At 40.5% G+C, this 11,206-nt stretch overlaps 1 long non-coding RNA gene across 1 annotated transcript; it reads left to right on the top strand.

Annotated features, from left to right (window-relative positions):
- Positions 1-3,186: 3,186 nt before the first annotated feature.
- On the top strand, positions 3,187-5,302 carry LOC147378802 (uncharacterized). The gene is made up of 2 exons (XR_015153461.1): positions 3,187-3,398; positions 5,071-5,302. It is a non-coding gene; the product is annotated as an uncharacterized LOC147378802 (long non-coding RNA).
- Positions 5,303-11,206: the final 5,904 nt, after the last annotated feature.

Below are 11,206 nucleotides of genomic sequence, written 5' to 3' on the forward strand. Positions count from 1 at the left end.
TCTGTAACAACCTAAAGGGGTGGGATGGGGAGGGAGGTGGGAGGGAGGTTCAAGACGGAGGGGACATTTGTACACCTATGGCTGATTCATGTTGATGTTTGGCAGAAACCAACACAATACTGTAAAGCAATTATCCTTCAATTAAAAATAATAAAGTAAAAAAAAATTCAGTCTTAAATTGAAGAAAGAAAGGATAACCACTAGACCATTCAGGTGTGACCTAAATCAAGTGGATGTGATGAATAGATTCAAGAAATTAGATCTGGTAGACAGAGTGCTTGAAGAGCTATGGATACAAGTTCATAACATAGTACAGGAGGCAGGGACCAAAACCATCCTAAAGAAAAGAAATTCAAGAAGTCAAAATGATTGTCTGAGGAAGCTTTACAAATGGCTGAGGAAAGAAGGGAAGCAAAAGGCAAGGGGGAAAGGGAAGGATATACTCAACTGAATGCAGAGTTCCAGAGAATAGCAAGGAGGGATAAGAAGGCTTCTTCAATGAACAATGCAAAGAAATAGAGAAAAACAATAGAATGGGAAGACTAGAGATCTCTTCAAGAGAACTGGAGATATCAAGGGCACATTTCATGCAAGGATGAGCACAATAAAATACAGAAACCATAAGGACCTAACAGAACAGAAGAGATTAAGAAGAGGTGGCAAGAAAAACACAGAAGTTTTTAATGACCTGGTTAACTATGATGGTGTGGTCACTCTCCTACAGCTGGATATCCTGGAGTGTGAAGTCAAGTGGGCCTTAGGAAACATTACTATGCACAAAGTCAGTGGAGATAATAGAATTCCATTTGAGCTATTTAAAATCCTAATAGTTGATGCTGTTAAAGTGCTATGTTCAGTATGTCAGCAAATTTGGAAAACTCAGCAGTGGCTACAGCACTGGAAAAGGTCAGCTTTCATTCCAATCCTGAAGAAGGGCAATGCCAAAGAATGTTCAACTACTATGCAGTTGCACTCATTTCACATGCTAGCAAGGTTATACTCAAAATTCTTCAAGCTAGGCTTCAGATGTACAAGAATCAAGAATTTCCAAAAGTACAAACTGGGTTTCAAAGAGGCAGAGGAACAAGAAATCAAATTGCCAACATTCACATTCATTGGATCATGAAGGAACCAAAGGAGTTCCATAAAAACATCTATTTCTGCTTTGTTGACTATACTAAAGCCTTTGACTATGTGGATCACAACAAACTGTGGAAAATTATTAAAGAGATGGGAATAGAGACTATCTTACCTTCCTGATAGTTCTAGAAGCAATAGTTAGAACCAGATGTGGAACAACTGACTGGCTCAAAATTGGGAGAGAAATATGACAAGGTTATATCTTGTCACCTTACTTATTTAACTTCTATGCAGAGTATATCATGTGAAATGCTGGGCTGGATGAATCACAAGCTGGAATCAAGATTGCCTGGAGAAATATCAACAACTTCGGATATGCAGATGATATCACTCTAATGCAGAAAGTGAAGAGGAACTAAAGAGACTCTTGTTGAGGGTGAAAGAGGAGAATGAAAAAGCTGATTTGAAACTTAACACTAAAAAACTAAGATCATGGCATCCAGTCCCATAACTTCATGATGAATACTAGGGGAAAAAGTGGGAACAGTGACAGATTATATTTTCTTGAGACCCAAAATCACTATGGATGGTGACTGCAGTCATGAAATTAAAAGACACTTGCTCCTTGGAAAGAAAGCTAGGACAAAACTAGACAGCATATTAAAAAAGCAGAGACATCAGTTTGTCAACGAATGTCCATGTAGTCAAAGCTATGATTTTTCCAGTAGTCATGTATGGATGTGAGAAATAGACCATAAAGGAGGCTTAGCACCAAAGAATTGATGATTTTGAATTGTGGTGCTGGAGAAGATTCTTGAGAATCCCCTGGACTGCAAGGAGATCAAACCAGTCAATCCTAAAGGAAATCAATCCTGAATATTTATTGAAAGGACTGATGCTGAAGCTGAAGCTCCAATACTTTGGCCACCTGATGCGAAGAGCCTACACAATGGAAAAGCCCCTGATGTAGGCAAGATTGAAGGCAATAGGAGAAGGGGATGACAGGGGATAAGATGTTTAGATAGCTTCACTGACTCAGTGGACAGGAATTTGAGTAAACTCAAGGAGATAGTGGAGGACAGAAGAGCCTGGTGTGCTTTTGTTCATGGAGTTACAGAGCTGGACGTGACTTAGTGACTGAACATCAACAGCAAACCTTATGGGAATTCCCTTATATATTTTCTTTTTATTTTTGCTATTGCTTTCAATATTTTTCTTTATCTTTATTTTTTGTTAATTTGATTATTATTCTCTTGGTACATTCCTTTCTGTGTTTATCCTACCTGAGACTCTCTGTGCTTCCTGGAGTTGGGTTACTGCTTCCTTTCCTAGGTTAGGGAAGCTTTCAACAATTATCTCCTAAATATTTTCTCAGGTCCTATCTCTTTCTGTTCTTCTGGGACCCCTGTAGTATGAATGTCGCTGTTTATTTGTTGTCCCTGAGGTCTCTTAGACTGTCTTCATTACCTTTTGTTCTTTTTTTCTTTATTATGTTCTGCAGTAGTGATTTCCACCATTTTATCTTCCAGGCCACTTATCTGTTTTTCTGCCTCAGTTATTCTGCTATTGATTCCTTCTAACGTATTTTTTATTTCGGTTTTTGTATTCTTTTGTATTCCATCTCTGTTTGCTTGTTCTTTAATTCTTCTAGATCTTTGTTAAGCTATTTTTTATGTTCTGGATCTATGCCCGTATTCATTTTCTGAGATCTTGGATCATCTTCACTATTATTACTCTGAACTCTTTTTCTAGTGGATTGCCTATTTCCCTTTCAGTTAGTTTTTCTTCTGGGGTTATATCTTGATCCTTCATCTGGAATATATTTCTCTGCTGTCATATTTTGTTTACCTTTCTGTGATTGCAGTCTCTATTCTGCAGGCTGCTGAGTTGTATAGTTTTTCTTGCTTCAAAGTCTGCCCTCTGGCGGATGAGGCTGTTTAAGAGGCTTGTGCAGGCTTCCTGGTGGGAATGACTGGAGCCTGCCCACTGGTGGATGCAGGTGGATCTTGTCCTTCTGATGAGCAGAGTCATGTTAAGACATGTGTTTAGCAGACAGGTGTATGCTCAGGGAGACAAAGCAGCCCACTTGTTGGTGGGTGAGGCAGCGTTCATGCCCCGTGAGCTGCTTGGCTTGAGTTGTTCTAGCACTCTAGGACAGCTAGAGTTGTTGTTGTTTCCTTCCTTCCTGGCAAGGAAATGGCAGCCTCCAGGAGGCTCACAGCAGTGAGTACTACCCAGAGCTAGCACCACCACTGTCTTTGTCACCAGCAAGCCAGAGCCACACACCACCTCTGCAGGATCCCCTCCAGTACTAGCAGGTAGGTCTGGCCCTCTCTTTTGTGAGGTCACTGCTCTTTACTCTGTGTCATAGTGCACAGACTTTACACATGACCTCAAAGAGTGGAGTTTCTGATGTTCCAGTCTTGTGGAATACCTACAGTCAAGCCCTGCTGGCCTTTTTAGCCATGTTTCCTGGGAGCTCCACCTCTTTTTCCAGACCCCAGGCTGGGGATTCTCATGTGGGGCAGCTCAGAACTCTCACTCCTACGGGAGAATGTCTGTGGTGTAATTTTTTCCCAGTTTGTGTGTTGTCTACTCAGTGAGTATGGGATTTGATTTTGTCATGACTGTACCCCTCCTACCATCTTGCTGAGGTTTCTTCTTTATCTCTGGATGTACAGTATCTTTCCTGGTAGGTTTCAGTGTTTTCTTTCAGTGATTGTTCAGTAGTTACAGTAAGTCCCCTACATACAAATGAGCTCTGTTTTGAGAATGTGTTCATAAGTCCAATTTGTTCATAAGTTTAAGAAAGTTAGCATAAGCCCCCAACTAACACAGCCATATAGTACATAAATGCTGTAATAGGTTTATAATACTTTTCACACAAATAATACATAAAAAACAAACACAAAAATTAAAGAAAACACTTTTAATCTTACAGTACAATACCTTAAAAAGTACAGTAGTACATTACAACAGCTGGTATTCAGGGACTGGCATCAAGTGAACAGGCAACAAGAGTTACTGACTGGAGGAGGAAAAGGGGGCAGGAGATGGTAGAAATGAAGATCTTAAGCAATAGGAAACAGAGAGCAAACTACAGTTTTGCTCATGCTTGACATTGATGGCCAAGTTCTGGTTCCTTGATGGATTAAGTTCTATCTACACTCTTTAAAAAATGATCCAGTGATGTCTGGGTAGAAGCTTTCTTTCTTGTCATTGATGACACAGTAGCACTGGATTGCATTCTCAATGGCTACTGCAAGCTTCCTGTCCTGTTCTCGGTTCAGGTCCTATGTCTCACAAGCTAACAGTGCCTCCTACATAATCTCCTTGCTATTTCCTACATCATGAATCTCTTCAGTTTTTCAGTTACTTCTTCCTCTTGTCTCTTTTCATCCTTTCTCTGAACATGTTCACATCTTTGAAACTTCACAACTTGAAGGTTGGTATATAGAGGACTTAACTGTAGTTTTATTTTTGATGTTTTCAGAAGAAGAGATGAGCTTATGTTCTTCTATACTGTAATCTTGTACACTTCTCCCTTAATCCAAAATTTCCTTCTTTTTAAAGGTTGAATTAGTATATATTAATATATAATGGAATGTGTGTGTGTGTGTGTTAGTAGCTCAGTTGTGTCCAACTCTTTGCAACTCCATGGCCAGGCACCTCTGTCCATTGGAATTCTCCAGGCAAGAATACTGGAGTGGGTAGCCATTCCCTTCTCTGGGGAATCTTCCTGACCCAGGGATCAAACTCAGGTATCCTGGATTGCAGGCAGATTCTTCACCATCTGAGCCACCAGGGATGCCCATAATGTAATATACACATTGTGGGGTGAGAGGAAATTAGCCAAGATGGCATGTTCAGGCTCTCTTGCTCCATGTTTCATAAATAGTAACTGTAACATTGATATCACTTATAGCACTGTGCATACATGTCATGAGGTGCTCGCTTAGTCACAGGTTACTTTGTGTGGTTCGCCTGTAGGAGCCCCACCATGAAGGCCCTGATTACTGCTGCATCATGGCTGTGTCTGTTGGGTCAGCCACAAGACGAGAGAATATAGCATGTCTACTGCTGCAGCTGCTGCTTCAGCCAGGAGAAAGTACTATTATGGCCACTGTGCCATCCAGGAGAGAGTTTGCATTGTGCTGGGTTATGCTATGGCTGCTGCCACAGCTGCTGCATCAGCCAGGAGAGAATAAATGTGTCTGCAGTTCCTATGGCTCCTCAAGTCTTCTTCTAGCCTCTTAGCTCGTGCCTTGCCTACCCCGAATTCAACAAACAGTGCAAACAGTGTGAACAGTAAGACAATTGGTACTGTGAACAGGATCAGTGATACAATTAATGCAGTTGGCAGGATACCCATCAGGTAGAGGAGCCTGAGGCTCTACTGAATGGAGGAAGCCACCAGATAGCGTGTGGTACCGTGTGGCTGTAATCCTCTCAGCATGGACTCTGCTGGAAGACTGGGAGGCAGTGGATGGTTAGCCAGGGAGCATTGAAAAGATGTTACAGGTGCTTTGCTGAACAAGGTGGCACTGACTGCTGCTGGCACCATGGATTTTCCTGACTGCCTTGAAGGCAAATATGTATAGTGCCCTACACAATGGTACACTGGTACACAGTATGCAGAGACACTTGGAAGAACTAGAGCAAAGTATATCAGCATTAGATCAAGATCCCCGTGGCCATGAAGAACCCAACATCTCTGACAGTGAGGTGGTAAGTGACGATAAGGGGAAACCTTGGCAACTTGGCTTCTGTGACTCTGGGACACGGGTGGGCCTGGCACCTATGGGGGTTTTGCGGGTCCTTACTGAGAGAAGTAGAGGGATGCATGTGAGATGTCATTTTGAAAGTGTGAAGACCCTGGAGGGGGACCTGAGCTGGCAGGGGTGTCCAAATAATCCGAATAGATGTTGGTCCCATCTGGATTAGGCAGATGCAACCGTGGGCTGATTTGTACGAAGACAGGCTGTGTCCTGTGATGTGCTACTACCCTCGGACTCTTGCAGATTTAGAACAGTGTGAAAGCATTTGGAATTTTGTGGGTTGGCTGTGAATGCCACAAATATCCCCTCCTTGAAGGGATGGGCCCAGTGCCTGTAGGGGGTTTTGTGGATCCTTAATAAAAAAGCCTCATGGGTGGACCTGCCTCTGTGGAGGCTTTCCTGTGATTTCTAAGGACAAACAGTGGACTGGACTTGGCCATGGAAGATAAAGGCACTCCACGTGTGGTGATTGGCTCTTCTAGCCCCATGAGGGCAAGGACTGCAACATGAGTTCCAGGTGATACCCAGCGTTGGGTTTTGTTATGTATTGGGGATGTAACTATTTGTTGCTGTAGGTACTGCTGTTGCAAGATGTAAATCCAAGGGTCAGTGTTACTCACCAGGGCAATATCACAGAAGATGGACTGCACGTAGGATGTGAGGCGAGAGACCCTGAAGGGGGGTGGAGTGTGGGGAGAGAGCGAATTGGCCAAGATGTCATGTTCAGGCTCTCTCTCTCCCCACATTTTCTAAATAATGACTGTAACAGCTGAGATCGTTTATACCACTGCGCATGTGTATCACGAGGTGCTCGCTTGGTCATGGGTTACTTCCTACAGTATGTCTGTAAGAGCTTCACCATGAAGGCCCTGATTACTGCTGCATCAAGGCTGTGTCTGTTGGGTTAGCCACAAGAGGAGAGAATATAGCATGTCTACTGCTACAGCTGCTGCATCAGCCTGGAGAAAGTACTGTTATGGCCACTGTGCCAGCCAGGAAAGAGTTTGTATTGTGCTGGGTTATGCTATGGCTACTGCCATGGCTGCTGCATCAGCTAGGAGAGAATAAATGTGTCTGCAGTTCCTGCAGCTCCTCAAGTCTCCTTCCAGCCTCTTAGCTCGTGCCTTGCCTACCCTGGTTTCAGTGATCAGTGTGAATAGTGTGAACAGAGAGACAATTGGCACTGTGAACAGAATCAGTGATATATATATATATATATATATATATATATATGAATACACTTTCTTCATTCATTTATCTGTAAAATGACATTGAGTTGCTTCTACCTCTTGGCTATGGTGAACAATGCTGTGCAGTGAATTTGAGTGCTTGAGAGCTAAGTTGCTTCAGTTGTGTCCAACTCTTTGCGACCCCTCCAGGCTTCTTTTCCCATGGGGTTCTCTAGGCAAGAATACTGGAGCGGGTTGCCATGCCCTCCTCCAGGGGATCTTCCCAACCCAAGGATCAAGCCTGCATTTCCTGTGGCTCCAGCATTGCAGGCAGATTCTTTACACTGAGCCAATGAATATGGTTGTGCAAATATCTGTTAGAGATATTTGCTTTCAATTCTTTTAGATAAATACCCATAAGGAAGTTTATTGGATCATTTGATAATTCTATTTTTAGTTTTTTGTGTAACTTCCATACTGCTTTCCAAATTGGCTGCACCATTAAAATTCTCATCAACAGTGTACAAGAATTCCAATTTCTCCATATCTTCACCAATGTTCTCATTATCTTCTTTTTAAAAAATGACCATGGATGTAAGGTAATATCATATTGGGGTTTTGATTTGCATTCTCCCAATGATTATATTTCAACCACTTTCTCATATACCTGTTTGTCATCTGTATATTTCTTTTGGAAAAATGTTTATTCCATTCCTGTATCCATTTTAAAAGCAGATTGTTTTTGCTATCGAGTTGTACAGTTCTTTATATATAAATATAAGATACATAAGTTTCAAATATTTTATCCCATTTGCAGGTTGCACATTCACTCTGTTGACTGTTTCCTTTCATGCAAATAAGTTTTTAAAAATATATATATATATTTTATTGAAGTATAGTTGACTTACAATATTTCAGGCGCACAGCAACATGATTCGGTTATACAAGTGCACATATATTATTTTTTAAATTATTTTCCATCAGAGGTTACTATAAGATATTGACTATAGTTCCCTATGCTATACAGTAAACCTTTGTTGCTTATTGCATATCTATTTTTTAATTAGAAATCTAGCATTCTATTAATACTAAGTTAAACAAATGAAATAAAAATGTCATAATTTTTTAGTTAGGCAAAAATTCATAAGTTTTATTATATCTATTTCTTTTCTACTACACTTGATAAAGGCTTGGGAAAGAACATTAAAAAAGAGATGGAGAAATTGGAGAACATAAACTAAATGAAATGGGAGCACTGAATATGAAATTTAAAAAGTGAAACTAAGTAAAAGTAAAAGATCATCATATAGTCCAGTTGTTTATAAACATGACTGCTCATTATAAATATGTTTGGAGCTCTGGAGGAAAAAAACCAATATCTGAATTTTTATATTTTTCAAAAAATTTTCAAGATAATTTTGATATGCATCTGGATTTTGCAAAGTGATTACAGGTTTTTCTATTAGTTCCTAGCTTTGGTAATATAGAGTTCTACTATTTTTCTGTTGACCAATCATGATACAATGGTATTAAGTGAGTAATATTACATAATCACGATAGTAAAAAATGTTTATCGATTTTCACAATCAATAGCCAGACCAAAAAAAGAAAGATAATTACAATTGCAAGACACAATGGGATAGAATGATTAACTTAACAATATAAAATAATTACATATAATTGGGAGGTCAAGCAGAGTGATGTGGTAACTGGAAGTGCATACGTGCACATGTTTTCGTCCACCCAGCCAATCTATGTCTTTGGTGGGTGCACTTAATCCATTTATGTTTAAGGTAATGATTAAAATGTATGATTCTATTAGTGTTTTCTTAATTATTTTGGGTTTATTTTCTATAGGTTTTTCCTCCTCTTGTGTTTCCTGCCTAGAGAAATTCCTTTAGCATTTGTTTTAAAGCTGGTTTGGTGGTGCTGAATTCTCTTAACTTTTGTTTGTCTGGAAAGCTTTTGATTTCTCCATCAAACCTGAAGGAGAGTCTTGCTGGGTAGAGTATTCTTGGTTGTAGGTTCTTCCCTTTCATCACTTTAAATATATCATGCCATTCCCTTCTGGCTTGTAGAGTTTCTGTTGAGAAATCAGTTGATAGCCTGATAGGAGTTCCCTTTTATGTTATTTGTCATTTTTCCCTTGTTGCTTATAATATTTTCTCATCTGTCTTTAATTTTTGTCAGTTTGATTACTATGTGTCTTGGTGTGTTCCTACTTGAGTTTATCCTCCCTGGGATTCTCTGTGCTTCCTGGACTTGGTTGACTATTTCCTTTCCCATGTTAGGGAAGTTTTCAGCTATTATCTCTTCAAATATTTTCTCAGGTCCTTTCTCTCTCTCTTCTCCTTCTGGGACACCTATAATGTGAATGTTGGTATGTTTAAAGTTGACCCAGAGGTCTATTAGACTGTCTTTATTTCTTCTTATTCTGTTTTCTATATTCTGTTCTATGTTAGTGATTTCTACCATTCTGTCCTCCACGTCATTTATCCATTCTTCAGGCTCAGTTATTCTGCTATTGATTCCTTCTAGTGTATTATTCATCTCTGCTGCTAAGTCAACTTCAGTCGTGTCCAACTCTGCGACCCCATAGATGGCAGCCCACCAGGCTCCTCTGTCCCTGGGATTCTCTGGGCAAAAACAATGGAGTGGGCTGCCATTTCTTTCTCCAAGGCATGCATGCATGCTAAGTTGCTTCAGTCGTGTCCAACTCTGTGCGACCCTATGGACAGCAGCCCACCAGGCTCCTCTGTCCACAAGTTTCTCCAGGCAAGAATATTGGAGTGGGTTGACCCTTTCCAGGCCTGTGGCCACGGCTGAGTTTTCCAAATTTTCTGGCATACTGAGTGCAGCATTTTCACAGCATCATCTTTTAGGCTTGAAATAGCTTAACTGGAATTCCATCACCTCCACTAGCTTTGTTCTTAGTGAAGCTTCCTAAGGTCCACATGACTTCACATTCCAGGATGTCTGGCTTTAGGTGAGTGGTCACACCATCGTGATTATCTGGGTCATGAAGATCTTTTTTGTACAGTTCTTCTGTGTATTCTTGCCACCTCTTCTTAATATCTTCTGCTTCTGTCAGGTCCATACCATTTCTGTCCTTTATTGTGCCCATCTTTGCATGAAATGTTCCCTTGATATCTCTAATTTTCTTGAAAAGATCTCTAGTCTTTCCCATTCTGTTGTTTTTCTATTTCTTTGCACTAATCACTGAGGAAGGTTTCCTTGTCTCTCTTTCCTGTTCTTTGGAACTCTGCATTCAAATGGGTATATCTTTTCTTTTCTCCTTTGTCTTTTGCTTCTCTTCTTTTCACAGCTATTTGTAAGGCCTCCTCAGACAGCCATTTTGCTTTCTTGCATTTGCTTTTCTTGGGGATGGTCCCGCTTCCTGTCTCCTGTACAATGTCAGGAACCTCCATGCATAGTTCATCAGGCACTCTGTCTACCGTATCTAGTCCCTTAAATCTATTTCTCACTTCCACTGTATAATCGTTAGGGATTTGATTTAGCTCATATCTGAATGGTCTAGTGATTTTCACTACTTTGTTCAATTTAAGTCTGAATTTGGCAATAAGGAGTTTATGATCTGAGCCACAGTCAGCTCCTGGTCTTGTTTTTGTTGACTGTATAGAGCTTCTCCATCTTTGGCTGCAAAGAATATAATCAATCTGATTTCCATCTTGACCATCTATCTGGTGGTGTCCATGTGTAGTCTTCTCTTGTGTTGCAGGAAGAGGGTGTTTGCTATGACCAGTGCATTCTCTTGGCAACTCTATTAGCCTTTGCCCTGCTTCATTCTGTACTCCAAGGCCAAATTTGCCTGTTACTCCAGGTGTTTCTTGACTTCCAACTTTTGCATTACAGCCCCCTATAATGAAAAGAACATCTTTTTTTGTTTTGAGTTCTAGAAGGTCTTGTAGATCTTCAAAAAACTGTTAAACTTCAGTTTCTTCAGCATTACTGATTGGGGCATAGACTTGGATTAGTGTGATATTGAATGGTTTGCCTTGGAAACAGAGATCATTCTGTCGTTTTTGAGATTGCATCCAAGGACTGCATTTCGGACTCTTTTGTTGACTATGATGGCTACTCCACTTCTTCTAAGGGATTCTTGCCTACAATAATAGGTATATTGGTCATCTCCCATTCCAGTCCATTTTAGTTCGCTGA

The sequence above is a fragment of the Bos grunniens genome, chromosome 2, assembly GCF_055505025.1.
Source record: "Bos grunniens cultivar Pamir isolate PY7600 chromosome 2, Bosgru_T2T1.0, whole genome shotgun sequence".
Lineage (NCBI taxonomy): Eukaryota > Metazoa > Chordata > Mammalia > Artiodactyla > Bovidae > Bos > Bos grunniens.